The 12011-nt window shown below is 48.9% G+C and overlaps 1 protein-coding gene and 1 long non-coding RNA gene across 2 annotated transcripts in view; one reads left to right on the top strand and one right to left on the bottom strand.

Moving 5' to 3' along the window:
• The window catches only part of LOC309518841 (heparan sulfate glucosamine 3-O-sulfotransferase 4-like), a 95143-nt gene that overhangs the window by 7216 nt on the left and 75916 nt on the right, over positions 1 to 12011 (bottom strand). The window lies entirely within an intron of this gene.
• LOC309518870 lies at positions 4066 to 6619 on the top strand. Its single transcript, XR_014213631.1, has 2 exons — positions 4066 to 4186; positions 6121 to 6619. It is a non-coding gene; the product is annotated as an uncharacterized lncRNA (long non-coding RNA).

Consider the following 12011-nt stretch of genomic DNA (forward strand, 5'->3'; position numbering starts at 1 on the left):
TCTGGTAGCTTCTGGGGTTGTTTTTTTGGGGGTGGGGGTGGGGAGCCTAAGCTGCAGGATAGGAGAACCCTCAGGACTTTCTTGAAAAGTGAGGCGTTATCTGGCTCCGAAATGTCCAGCATTTTTTTGAGAGGAAGATGATGTAGAGGCATCCATATGAAAGGCATTTTGCTACCAGAGGCTGCTTCTGCTGCCACCCATCAAGCTCTAGCACCCATCACAGCTGGCTCTTCCATGCTCCCCCCCACTTTTCCCTATCACTGCCTCCACTATGTTTCTGTCCACCTCAATCTGAGGCTCTCGGGGTCATTGTTGATCACATGTCTTTGTGCAGCACCTTTGCCATTTCTGCAGTGGCAAATACTGTTGGAGGTTGGATTAACTGTTTGGTTTTAGATTATTCATATACTTCTGGGCATTTCCAAAAGGGAAATCTCTAAGTGGTCTGGAGACATCACAGCCAGAAGGCAAAACCCCATAGATTAAAACCCCATAAAAAATTACAGATAAAAATCAATGTCAGTCAATAAATAGCAGAAATCCCATCATTTAAATCAATGCAGTCAGGAACCACAACAAAGTGTGAAACTTTGAACAAGTGCTGTCTGTGGCCACCTCACCTATAATGTCTCTTTCTGGAGAAGAACCCTCGGTGATAGGAGCACTGCAAGCATTTTACTGCAGTGACAAAATGGCAGTGGTGCTCCTGGGGAGCCTCTGCTGGCCTGGGGCCTTGGTCCCTGTATGACTGGGGTATCAGCAGGGTCAGCAGGAGCAGCAACCTCTAGCTGGGTACAATGGAACAGTGGCAGGCAGCAATGACAGCATAGGAAGCAATAGGCCAGAGACAGCAGAGGGAGCCTCTAACAGGTGGTCCTGGAGGAGCCTTGTGAGCTCAGCATTTCCTCCCAGGAAATCTTCCTGCTGTCTGTGATGCAATAAGAGGAAGGAGAGGGAAGGACCCTCGCCAACATCAAGGGATGATGCTAATGCCAAAGACAAATTAATTTCAGTCAGCCACTAAGCAACATTACAGTAGGGAAACATGGGCAGCAGCCATTTTTCAGTGAAATTAGCCGGGGGGCTTAGTTCCTTTCCGTCACTATTCCTTTTGAATGTTGTGGAGGTCTGGATCCCGTATCTGTTTGCAAACAGCAAAGCCACCCAAGTGAGGTCCAGCTTGCTCCCCGCTCCCCTAAATGAAGCCAGTGCTTCCATGCAAAAGGGAGGGTGCCACCCAGGAGTGCCAGCTTGGCCCCATGACTGTGGGTGCCCAGGGCTGTGGGTGCATAGCTGTCAACTCTTCCCTTTTCTTGTGAGGAATCCTGTTTGGGATAAGGGAATTTCCCTTAAAAAAAGGGAACAGTTGACAGCTATGCATGGGTGCCATGAATCGTGCAGGGCCCTGGCACCGAAATTTGTGGGTTCCCAGCCCTTTCATGGGGAATTTTGTGGGTGCTTGGGCACCCAGGGCCCCAGAAAGTTGGCACCTATGCTGCCACCTTTTCCAGAAACGGAGCAACTGAGCTCAGGCAAGTCATCTTGGCTGTGCATCTTGAGGACTGATGCAAGGAGTGTGTGTGTGTGTACGCCTGGGAGGGCATTTTGGGGGCCCATTGCACAGTGTCCCACCATGTCTGCCTCTCTCTCCCTCCTGGGGCCACAGAGGCAGGGCTCATGAATAAAAGGGAGAGGCCAGCAGAGCAGAAAAAAACCTCATGCTCTTCCGTTTTCACCGCATCCCTCCTTGTAATTTTCATGAGTTATTGGAGAAGGTCATTGGCTGCTCTGGCTGGCCAAATATTTGATTAGCTGGCACTGCAATCCAAATGCAGGAGCTGGTGGGCACTCAAGCCTTCCCCTTGGCAATCAGACCTCCCCACAGCCCTCTAGGTCAGCTGCACCCATTGCTTTGGGCTCCGGGAAGCCTGATGGTGACACCCCCAGATGCTGCTCCTCCTCTGCATCGAAATGGGGCCCAGAAGTCTCTTGGTATATTGGGGGTATTCCTGGGGTGCTCAGAGGGGCTGACGGTGCCTTCATCCTCTATATGCGAAGCTCCAATATCCTCCCTGGATTATGACCCTGCCTTAGGCAGGAAAACTTGATGGGATAATTCCTCTCCTGTCGGAACAGCCCACCTCTCTGTTCCATTTAGGGCACATATTATTTATCTGCAAGCGGGAGGAAATTTGTCTCCCGTCCCTGGTTGCGGCAGTGAAGGCTGGCTCTGAAATGCCTTTGAGGGGGAAAAGAAGGTGGCTGAATAATGGCTCTTAACTGCTGGCTTCAAACAAGCTCTTAATTCTGAAAGGATACATTTTATAAATTTGCGAATTTGCATGTTGCCAGCCCACCCCCCACCCCTTTGTGACTTATTTAAATCCAGATTATCCTGTTTATTCCTTCAGTCACAGCTGTCATTTATCTCTGCGTAGGCTGCTTGTTCATTATACGGGCGGGGGCTTCCTGCAATCCTGCACGGAAAGGCACCTTTTGTTGGCTGTGTTTTGATGCTTTTGCTGCAGAAGTTTAACAGGAACTCCCGCAGATCAGGGCCACTGAAGCGAAGGTGTCCAATGGGTGCCTCGCCAGGGGTGGCCTCTGAGCAGCAACCGTCTCCTCTGAGTGGCGTGGAGCCAGCTGCTCACCAACATAGCATGGGAGAAACATCTGTTTTCATCTTTAAACAAGAAGCTTGTGGCTTCCTCCTCCTCCTTCCCCATTTGTACATTAACACATCCGGCTGTAATTGCTTGGCCTCTCAACTGTGCCCTGTTAGTATCCCAGTCAGACAAGCTAGGAATTTTCAAGGGGATTGAGCCTGCCTGCCTGCCTGCCATTAAAGGCAGCAATCTGCATGAAAACCAAAGTCTATTTGCTGTAAGCCCCCGAGTCAAATCTCTTGTTGAATTTGCTCAACAAAAAAAAGAAGAAAAAAGAAAGAAAGAAAGAAGGGAAAGGGGGGGGGGGAAGAACCCACCCTTGGTTTCTGCTGGAATTTGCATAGAAGTAATGTCTTGTAAATCTCTTTCTGCTCTCTGAATCCATATTCAAGACCAAAAGCATTAACTTTGAAATGTTGTGCTTAATGCTGAAAATAATTTTAATCTCTCCAAAGCCCCATCACCAAAGTGTGCCCTCCAATCCCTTTGAATAAGCAACGCAGACCCCACAGCTGCCGCTCCATAATGGGGGCATATTGCTTTAATTCCCTGGGGTTTTTAACAAACCTTAAACACGGCTTGTAAAGAGCTTTACTGAGGAACATCCTGGTTGCCCATATGCTCCTCATGGAACAGGAACTAGCCCACAGCAGGGAAATGGGGAAGCCATCTTCCGCAGGGTATTGGTGTGCACTGAAGGTGCTTGACGGGTTGGGTGGCAGCAGAGGGGGGCCTGTAGATGTGGCAGGAAGGAGGGGTACAGTCTGGCCTGCAAGGAATTGCCATATGTGGACAGAAGGTGATCCAGGTTGTATGGAGGTGACCTCAACACTGGAGGGCAGCAGAGGATGCCTTGTGTGAGCCAGACCAATAATTCAGTGTTGTCTGCACTGACTGGCAGCAGCTCTCTGAGGTTTTAGAGAGGAATCTTTCTTGGAGATGCCATTGGGGATTGAATTTGGGACCTCCTGCACACAAAGAAGAGGCTATTCCTGCTACAGGTGAGAGCAAGGAACATCCCACCATGGAGAGAGGCTTTGCAGTTCAGCCACCACCCCTTGCAAGAGGTGAGGGGCTGCCCTGTGAGTGAAAAGTCATTTCCCCTCTAGGTCTCTTTTGCTCTGCTTAAGGGAAGCATTCCTGTGTTGGAAAGAAGTCTGTCCTGCTGCTCAGCAGGTGCTTCCAAGGAAGTTGACACAAAATAATAATCAATGTCTAACATTAAAACATTAAAGTATTTTTAAAACAGCACAATAATAACAAAAACAGCAGTAAGAGCAGCAATAAAGACCGATAAACTACAGGAATAAAATTAACCATCCATGAAAAGCTATGGGGATTATCGTTGTCTTCTTCACTATCCTCCCAAAGGCTGTCCATCATAGGGAACAGCACTTCTGAAGTCAGAGGAACCGAAAGCAAGATTCCTGCCACAGACCTTAAAATCTGGGCAGGGTCGCACAGGAGTCCCAAACTGCAGAGGGCAGTTGTGCTTCCAAAACCCAAAGTAGGTAGTTCATGTCCCCTGGAACAGAATCAGTGGTGTACCATGTGTTGCCAGTGTCCAGGGCCACACCAAGTGGAAACGGATGGAGTATGCATGCACATTCAACTGCCTAATGGAAGAAGACTGCAGTCACAGATATAAAAAGAGTTGTTCCATTGCCTGGAGAGGTCACTTCCTGGTTCACATGGATAAGCTGTTTTCACCAGAGCCCAGTGATGGAAACATTCAGCTGTATTGGGATAGCATTGGGTGTTGAAATTTTGTGCCCCTAACAATTTTGCACCCGGGGCAACTGCATCTGTGCCCCTCTCCCAGCTATGCCACTGCATAGAATATAACATGGGTAGGCAAACTAAGGCCCAAGGGCTGGATCCGGCTGAATCGCCTTCTAAATCTGGCCCACGGACGGTATGGGAATCAGCGTGTTTTTACATGAGTAGAATGTGTGCTTTTATTTAAAATGCATCTCTGGGTTATTTGTGGGGCATAGGAATTCGTCCCCCCAAAAAAAATATAGTCTGGCCCCCCACAAGGCCTAAGGGACAGTGGACCGGCCCTCTGCTGAAAAAGTTTGCTGACCTCTGGAACAGGACCTTACAACAAAATCATACCGTCTTTTTCGCCCTATAGGATGCACTTTTTCCCCTCCAAAAATGATGGGGAAATCTGGGTGCGTCCTATGGGGCGAATGCAGGCTTTCGCTGAAGCTTGGAGAGTGAGAGGGGTCAACAAACCCTCTTGCTCTCCAGGCTTCAGGAAGACATCCGCAGCCTAGGCAGCCCTGCGGGAATTCCCGCAGGACTGTCTAGGCTGCGTATAGCAGCCTGCTTCCTGGAGCGCCGGGCACACTGAAAGCAGAGTGCCAGGCGCTTCGGGAACACATCCGCAGCCTAGGCAGCCCTGCGGGAGATCCCGTAGGGCTCCCTACGCTGCAGATAGCAGCCTGCCGCCTGGGGGGCAGGGCGCCCTGAAGCAGAGCGCCCCTCGCGCCGGGCAGACACCCACAGCGTGGGGAGCCTTGCAGGAGTTCCCTGCAGGGCTCCCCACACTGCGGATAGCAGCCTGCCGCCCGGAGCGAGGGGCGCCCTGAAGCAGAGCGCCCCCCACCCGGCAGACATCCGCAGCGTGTTGGAGCCCTGCAGGAGTTCCCCACAGGGCTCCCCATGCTGCGGATAGCAGCCTGCTGCCCGGCGGGCGGGGCGCCCTGAAGCAGAGCGCCCCTTGCGCCGGGCATACATCCGCAGCGTGTTGGAGCCCTGCAGGAGTTCCCCGCAGGGCTCCCCATGCTGCGGATAGCAGGCTGCCGCCCGGCGGGCAAGGCCCATTGAAGCAGAGCGCCCCGCGCACCGGGCAGACATCAGCCAGCCCCACAAGCTTGGGGGACAGCAGGGAGGCGCAGCGCCGCCATCCCGCTGTTCCTCGACCTGGTTCGGTTTCCCCGAACTGGTTTTTTTTTTGGGGGGGGGAATAAAGGAAATTTTTTTTCCCTTTATTTCCCTCCAAAAACCTATGTGCGTCCTATGGGATGGAGCATCCTATGTGCGTCCTATGGGATGGAGCATCCTATGGGACGAAAAATACGGTACATATCTTTACTCAGAAGTGATTAGCTTTCATACTGATGGGACACCCCTCCTAGGAAATCCTGTTTAGGAGTGCAGCCTCCAATCAGCCAAGGTCTCCTTGTCACTGCCACTCAGAACAAGCACCGGTTTATCCTCCTTTCGAAGTTCAACAGTTGCAGCACTGGTGGGGGAAATAGGGACAAATCTGTGTGGGGGTTTGATTTCTTTGGGAGAGGCAAATATCCAATTTTTCCAGTTTTGAAAGGTGTCCACAGGCCTCTAAAGGCGCACACGCGCGCGCACACACACACACCTGGCTGAAGGCAGGAATCTAAGCCTGGAGACCCCACCCTGAGCAAGGGTTTCTTTTCAAACAGGGCAGCTTCTTTCTCTGTGACCACCTGAAACTTGCATTTGGTATCCTTCAGAAAAGTGTGGATGCTTCTCCTCCCCCCCTGCCCCCCCATAATACCATGTCAATGGAATGTGTTTGTGAGTATTACCATAACAACCAAGGTGCCACCGTCAGCTACAACCTGATAGGATCAGGAAAGGCAGCGGATGGAAAGAAAGGAGTGAAGTTGCTACAGCAACCAGACCGTGGATTTGGAGACTGTGTCAACAGACAAGTTACAGAGGAAATCAAATGGTATCTCCACCCGCCACTATGTGAACAGCAGTGTTGCTGATCAGGCATTCAAAGAACATGGGCAGAGGGTGAAGAGGGTGCATGCGCTGTGGTGTGTTTGCGGCACCTCCCCACAACGCCCTGCTCCTGGCCTGCAATGACTTCCCCAAATTGAGCAGGAAAGGCTGAGGGCGGCTCACCAGTGTATCCACCTGAACATGCTTAGAAGCCCTGGCCAGGGTGCAGCTCATAATGCAAGGCTCCTGATTGTGTGCCGGTGTGCATGGGGCATGTGTCTATATGTGCATTTGGGTTTCTCCAGACCTGCACTCTTGAATCCATTCATTCAGCTGCCCAAATATTATTCTTCCCCATACAACTTCCCCATCCCTGCCTCAGCTCTGAGCCTTTGTCATAGATGGATTTCCCTTAGCAATAAAGGCTGCCCTGCATCCTCCAGGATACCCCTGGAGCCTGGGTAGGCAAACTAAGGCCCGGGGGCCGGATCCGGTGCAATTGCCTTCTAAATCCAGCCCACAGATGGTCCGGGGATCAGCATGTTTTTACATGAGTAGAATGTGTGCTTTTATTTAAAATGCATCTCTGGGTTATTTGTGGGGCATAGGAATTTTTCTCCCTCCAAGATATAATCTGGTCCCCCACAAGGTCTGAGGGACAGTGGACCGGCCCCCTGCTGAAAAAGTTTGCTGACCCCTGCCCTGGAGTATCCTCATTGCTGGTGAGTTCCAGACAGGCACTTTCTGCAAGACCAGGATTAGGAATAGGTTCTAAAGTGCTTGAAGCCTGCCTGAACAATGTGCCTGATCAAGGACATCTAAAGCATCCTCCATCCCTTTTAATCTGGCTATGTGACAGAGACAGCATCCCCAGTCCAACACCCTATAACCTCTCACTAAGCGAGGCAAAGAGGTCATTCCCGACCCCTCCCAACGGATGCCCGACTTTCTCAATCACTCTGGCTGCATCTTTCCCTCTCCCTGCCTGTTGCTTCTGCCAGCAAGGCAGGGGGAAGATCTCAGCACAGCAATTCACCCAGATTGCAAAGAGGCCACTCAGAACTCCCCTGGGGTGGGGAAGGAGTTCATCAGTGGAGAGGAAATAAGGAGAGTGCGTGTGTGAGAGAGAGACAGAGATGTGACCAGGCAATCTGAAGAAGTGTCAGAGATAACAATCATCAGGGCCTCAGCAGACACTGTGGCTCCCTGTGAGGCAGTGCAAGGCCCAAAGGCTGCTCTCCACAGACAGAGCTCAAGAGGTCTCTGCTGCATGGCAGGAAGAAATAAAGGAATGTCTGAGAATCAGAGGGGGGCTGGTCAAGGAACTTTCCCCCCACCTTTCTCTTCCCCCCCTTACTTTGCTCCTAGGGATGTGGGTGGCGCTTTGGTCTAAACCACTGAGCCTCTTGGGCTTACTGATCAGAAGGTCAGCGGTTCAAATCCCTGTGACAGCGTGAGCTCTGTCCCAGCTCCTGCCAACCTAGCAGTTTGAAAGCACACCAGTACAAGTAGATAAATAGGTACTGCTGCGGCGGGAAGGTAAATGGCGTTTCTGTGCGCTCTGGCACTCATCACAGTCCTCCGTGCACCAGTAGCAGTTTAGTCCTGCTGGCCACATGACCTGGAAAACTGTCTGTGGACAAACGTCAGCTCCCTTGGCCTGAAAGTGAGATGAGTGCCACAACCCCATAGTCGCCTTTGACTGGACTTAACCATCCAGGGGTCCTTCACCTTTACCTTATTTTGCTTCCATCTCCAAGAGAGGAGGTAAAGACTGCCCCCCACCCCAGTCAACAAGTTGAGTGAGGGATGGAATCAAACTCTGTGTTTGTGTGTGCGCTAGGGTTGCCATATTTCAAAATGTGCTGACCTTTTTTTTTTTTTTTACACTACCAACATGTGCTGCCATATTTCTGGATTTTCCCAGAGATTTCAGCGTTTACTGCCCAGATGCTGCTTAAGAGGGCTGAATACCAGCTGTGCCCAGAAAATTCCAGACGTATGGCAACCCTAGGTGTGTTTGCGGGGGGGGGGGAATGCATTCCCAATCAAACCCTCCTTCCAGAAATCTGCTCCAGAAATGATGCAGTGGTCATCTGAAAAGTAGCTCCAGTTCTAGGCACCACCATCCATGTTCAGAGGAAAGTGCATAAATGGCCCAAAAACATTTAGCAGAGCTGCTGACAAATGCCCCTCAAAATAATTTCAAAGTGGTATTTTTAAAAACAAACCTTCAAGAACTTCCCCATGTGAGGGAAAGTGGAGACAAGCATGCTCAGTGCTACCTGCACCCCCTTTTGGGAGAACACCACAGTAGATCATCAGGGGGAGCATCCCAGGTTTACTCCCCATGGGTGTCATCTCCAGGCTGGCTGGGAAAAGACTCCTAGCTGAGAAACTTGATTGTAGGACAACCCTAAAGGCTCTCTATTCAGTCAGTTTTGGACACTTAGCTCTGTGTTCCCCCTCTCTCTCTCTCTCTCTCTCTCTCTCTCTGTGTGTGTGTGTGTGTGTGTGTTTGTGTCTTGTGCTTGGGTCCTGCTAGCAGGTTCCCCACAGTCATCTGGTCAGCCATTCTGTAAGAAAAATGGCCTGACCCAGCTGGCATCTCCTGTTCTTATATTTTGCTGGTGTTTTTTTTTTTTTTGTTTTTTTTTTTACATGCCTCGCACTTTACATTACGAATTTATGATTTTTTTGGTCCTTAATATTCTGGGTTTGAGTACGTTCTATTCTGCCTTGGAAGGGACCCTCTAAACAGTGAGATACAAAGTAAACACAATAAGGAGGGTATTATGCTGAAAGTGGTTCACAGAAGACAGTAAGTCGAATAGCCATAACAGCTAAAAAAAGAGAAAGATGTCCTGCCATGTACCATTGACATTTCAACCATTACATTTCATTTAAAACATAACAACGGTTTAAACAAGGATGAAGCGATATCCCCAACACCAATAATATCAACATTATATCCACAAGGAGCAATTCATTTAGTGGTTCCTATTAAGAGACTGAACAATCAGATAACTCACCCACGCCAAACTACCAGCAAAAGAGACCCGCCTATGGTTTTCAGCAACTGGGATTCAGAAGAATTGCTGCCTCCAACTATGGAGGCAGAGCAAAGCCATCATGGCGAGGAGCCATCAGTAGCCCTCTCCCCCTTGAATTTGTCCAGTCCTCTTTTAAAGTCATCTAGAGGTTGGCTGCTATTACTGCCTCTGGTGGGAATCAGTTTCATCATTTAACTATGCACTGTGTGAAGACTCTGTCCTGAATCTAGTAACCTTCAGCTTCATTGGATCTCCATGAGTTCTAGTCTTTTGCGAGAGCAAGAAAAACTTTTCTTCCATCCACTTTCTTCATGCTCTGCATAATTTTATAAAATGAAGTTTACAGCCTCTCCCCACTAGGAATGCTGGAAAATTCCAAGAGAAATGGAAATGGGAGGAGGAATTGCAGGTGCTCATTTATTTTTTTCCCCAGGCCCAGAATGGAAATTGATCCAGTGAGTAAGACTGGGATTTGCTGTTTCTGTTGTTTTCATTCTGTAAATCATATGCAATTTATGAAGTTTCCCCTCCCACATTTGCACTGTGTTTTCTTTGTGCTGAAATGGATGGTGTGGAGTGTAACAATAATGTAATTAGTAACATTAAATTTTACCACAACAGACAGCGAGATGAATAAAGTACGTTTTGTCAGAAGCTGGACTGCAGGGGAAGAGAAACAGTGCTGCTTGCGACGGAGATGGATTCGAATGGAAACTGATGCAAAAATTTACCATTTGCCTGACAATAAATGCTGGAAATGTAAGGAAACTGAAGGTACTTTTTATCATCTTTGGTGGACATGCCCGAAGATTAAGGTCTTCTGGGAGATGATATATAATGAAATGAAAAAGGTATTTAAATATACCTTTCTTAAGAAACCAGAGGCCTTTCTCTTGGGCATTGTCGGCCAATTGGTGCAAAAAAAGGATAGAACTTTCTTTATGTACGCAACAACAGCAGCAAGAATACTGATCGCAAAGTATTGGAAGACACAAGATCTACCCACCGTGGAAGAATGGCAGATGAAAGTGATTGACTATATGACATTGGCGGAAATGACGAGCAGAATTCGAGACCAGGGAAAGGAGACTGCGGAAGAAGATTGGAAGAAATTCAAGATTTATCTTAAGGACCACTATAAACTTGATGAAGTTTAGAATGTCGAGATTCTATAGAGAGAAAGGGTTGCAGTAATATAAGATTAGAATAAGAAAGGACTATGACGAATTAGAGTTGGAAAAAACATTTATAAGTTGCTATAAAATTTGGACATGAGGATGCAGAAAGGGGAGGTATGGGGAAGTCCGAGGAAAGAAGTTTATGAAATGACATTATGAAATTATACTTGTTTGTTTGTTTGTTTTCTTTTTTGTGTTTGTCTGTTATAAAAACCTTTGTAAAACTAATAAAAAATATTATAAAAAAAAAACGAATGGAAACTGATGCCTTCTCCCATCTCAATTTCCGGTCCCACATTTCTACAGCTGAGCAATGCAGGAGCCTCCCATTTCTGCCATCTCAGCCAGGTAGGCCCGCCCTGTGAGGTAGCAAAGAATGGCTCTGGAAAGCAGTACCCCCTGCAAATCTCTCAAAGGCTTTGGGGGAAGAGAAAGACACTATGGGGAGGCGAAAAGCAATGCAGCTCCAGGTTGCACAAGCTTCTTCAAACTCAACCCTCCAGATGTTTTTGGCCTACAACTCCCATGATCCCTAGCTAGCAAGACCAATGGTCAGGGATGATGGGAATTGTAGTCTCAAAACTACAATTGGGCTGAGTTTGAGGAAGCCTGCTGTTGCAGCATAAGAATGTAAGACCCCTGCAGTAGGATCAGGACAAAGAGGGACCCCCAGTCTTCTGCTCTCACAGTGGCCAACCAGATGCCCCAAAGGGAAGCCCAAGCAGGATCTGAGATTCTTCTTCTACTCCTTTTCTCCAGCATTCCAAAGTAGACTGGCTCTGTCCATGGAGGTTCCATTTAGGAATAATAAGAAACTAAGAAGAGCTCTGCAGCAGCTGAATCAGGCCAAAGGGCGTGCGTCTCATCCAACATAGTCTTCTGCTCACAGCGGCCATCCAAAAGAAGCTCACAAACAGGGCCTGAGCAAAACAGCAGCAACTCTCCCCGCTTGCAATACGCAGCAACTGGCATTATTCAAAGGCATTCCCCACTTCCAACAGTGGAGGTATAGAGTACAGCCATCAGGCATGCCTCCCCCCAGTGAACAGAAAGAGAGGAGTTAGGGGAAGGCACTCTTGGCCTCAAATAAGCTGTGCGGATCAGCTTGCATTGTGACTAAGGGTGTGTGTGGAATGCAGGGAATCCGGGCTAAGAGTTTTTAAAGCCCGTTCTCTTCTTTTGTTAAAGCTCTAAGGAGCTTTGAGAAGCCTTCCTGCTATCATTTGCCTGCATCGGTTTTGGGTGGGGTGGGGCTGGGACTGAGCAGTGCGTCTCGAGTGGGGTATTCTCTGCCTTTTAATGCCATCTCTAAAGGGCCTGGAGGAAGATGCCTTGACCGTCTTGATCCCTTTGCTCCCTGGATGCTCCCTTCTGGGCCCATTTCCCAGCTACTCATA

Source organism: Podarcis vaucheri (assembly GCF_965113315.1).
Source record: "Podarcis vaucheri genome assembly, chromosome: 14".
Taxonomy (NCBI): domain Eukaryota; kingdom Metazoa; phylum Chordata; class Lepidosauria; order Squamata; family Lacertidae; genus Podarcis; species Podarcis vaucheri.